The sequence below is a fragment of the Nicotiana tabacum genome, chromosome 18 (genome assembly GCF_000715075.1).
Source record: "Nicotiana tabacum cultivar K326 chromosome 18, ASM71507v2, whole genome shotgun sequence".
Classification (NCBI taxonomy): domain Eukaryota; kingdom Viridiplantae; phylum Streptophyta; class Magnoliopsida; order Solanales; family Solanaceae; genus Nicotiana; species Nicotiana tabacum.
In genome coordinates this window covers 67,785,272-67,787,834 of record NC_134097.1, presented here as the reverse complement: position 1 = coordinate 67,787,834, position 2,563 = coordinate 67,785,272, and positions in this window count along the sequence as shown.

The window sequence follows — 2,563 nt, the reverse complement described above, 5'->3', positions numbered from 1 at the left end:
CATGGCAAGCGAAGGAGCAATAGACCTCAAGGCCAAGGCCAGTGGCCTACGTCAGGAAAGAACAGCAAGCGCACTGAGTTGGTAAAAATCAACGTGTTTTGGGATTCATGTGAAATACAAAGGTTCAGTAAATGTCGATTCATGAGCAAAATGCAATAGATAGAAGATGTTAGGTTTGAACGGATCAGAGGTATTTTCTGTGATAAGGGTGACAGAGAAAGTGTCTAGTCAATAAGCAAGCAATGTCTTTCAAGGTGAAATCAAAGTTATCATGGCAAGTGAAAGAGCAATCGCCCTTAAAGTCAAGGCCAAAAACCAATCACCATGTTTAAACTCACAAGTTTTCTTTGTCTGAAACAAAGACGGAAGCGATGTTCATATCAAAGCTTGGAAGCTTGAAATTTTCAGGTGTAATGCCCCAATTCCGCTTATGCAAAGGCTATTGATAAGATCACACATCACCCCTAGGAGAAACACTTCCTAGTCTGGGTTTTCAAGTTATATTTTGTTGTAGTAGACACACTTCCTAAATTGAGATTTTACCCTTAGGAGATGCACTTCCTAGTTTGGATCATATGGGTTTGAGTCACTAATGGTTTTACCCCTAGGAGACGCACTTCCTAGTCTAAGTCTTTCAAGTTATATTTTGCTCTAGGAGACGCACTTCGTAAATCGAGATTCCACCCCTAGGAGACTCACTTCCTAGTCTTGGTCATTTAAATTCATCCCTAGTAGACGCACGTCCTTGTTGGAGTCATTAAAGTGTTACCCGTCAGGAGACGCACTTCCTAGTAGGGGTCTTTCAGATTATACTTGTTAAGAGACGCACTTCCTAGTTTTGGTCGTTTAAATTCATTCCTAGGAGAAACACTTCCTAGTTTGAGTTATTAAAGTTTCACCCCTAGGAGACGCACCTCCTAGTCTGGGTCTTTCATGTTATATTTTGTTTTAGGAGACACACTTGCTAAATTGATGTTTCACCCCTAGGAGACGCACTTCCTAGTTCGGGTCTTTCAGGATATACTTTTAGGAGACACACTTCATAAATTGAGATTTTGCCACTAGGAGACGCACTTCCTAGTTTGGTTTATTTCAGTTCATTCTTAGGAGACGCACATCCTTGTTTGAGTCATTAATGTTTCACCCCTAGGAGACGCACTTCCTAGTTTGGGTCTTTCAGGTTATATTTTTGTTTTAGGAGACTCACTTCCTAAATTGAGATTTTACCACTAGGAGACGCACATCCTAACTGGTTCATTTAAGTTCATTCCTCGGAGACGCACTTCCTAGTTTGAGTCATTGAAATTTCACCCATAGAAGACACACTTCCTAAATTGAGAGTTCATTCGTAGGAGATGCACTTCCTAGTCTGGGTAGTTCAGGTTATATTTTTGTTTTAGGAGATGCACTTCCTAAATTGAGATTTCACCCTAAGGAGATACACTTCCTAGTCTGAGTTATTGAAGTTTCACCTCTTGGAGATGCACTTCCTAGTCTGGGTCTGTCAGGTTATATTTTGTTTCAGGAGACGCACTTCCTAGTTTGGTTCATTCAAGTTTCACCCCAAAGAGACGCACTTCCTAGTTTGGTTCATTCAGGTTTCATTTTTAGCATACACATTTGCTAGTCAAAGTTTTTTGGTTTTACACATAGGTGACGCACATCTTAGTCTAGTATTTAGTTTACTCTCATCATTACATCAATAGTATATGTGGTTTACAATATTGCTAACAACTCACAAATCTTCCTAGTGCAAATTGGGGCAGAAAATTTTGTTTGTTTTGTTTGTTTTGATTGCAGGAACCCACATTGAAAACAAGGGAACATAGAAAGTTTCAGCAATTAGGCGTCCACCTGGAAAACAAGGGAAGACAGTTCAAGTTTCAAAAGAAAGCAGTTCCGAGGGAACACAAAAAGTTTTAGCAATCAGGCGCCCACCTGGAGAATAAGGGAAGACAGTTCAAGTTTCAAGGGAAAACAGTTCAAGCTTCAAGGGAAAGCAGTTCCGAAGGAACACAGAAAGTTTCAGCAATCAGGAGCCCACCTGGACAATAAGGGAAGACAATTCAATTTTCAAGGGAAGACAGTTCAAGTTTCAAGGGAAAGCAGTTCCGAAGGAAGACAGTTCAAGTTCAGCAATCAGGCGGCCACCTGGAGAACAAGGGAAGAGAGTTCAAGTTTCAAGGAAAAGTAGTTTTGAAGGAAGACAGTTCAAGTTCAGCTATCAGGCGCCCACATGGTGAACAAGGAAAGACAGTTCAAGTTTCAAGGGAAAGTAGTTTCCAAGGAGGACAATTCAAGTTCAGCAATCAAGCGCCCACCTGGATAACAAAGGAAAATGGTTCAAGTTTTGAAGGAAAACAGTTCAAAATTTGACAATCAGGCACACACCTGGAAAATAAGGGAATTCACTTCAGAATGCAATTCAAGTCAGCAACAAAAGAAGCTCGCGACAAGAATGCGAGTCAACAGTCTGAGATGATCAACGGAAGTTAGTCACAATCCAGAATTAAAAAAAAAAGGCAAGAAGTGAATCCAAATGCGGAAGTTGATGAATGATGTG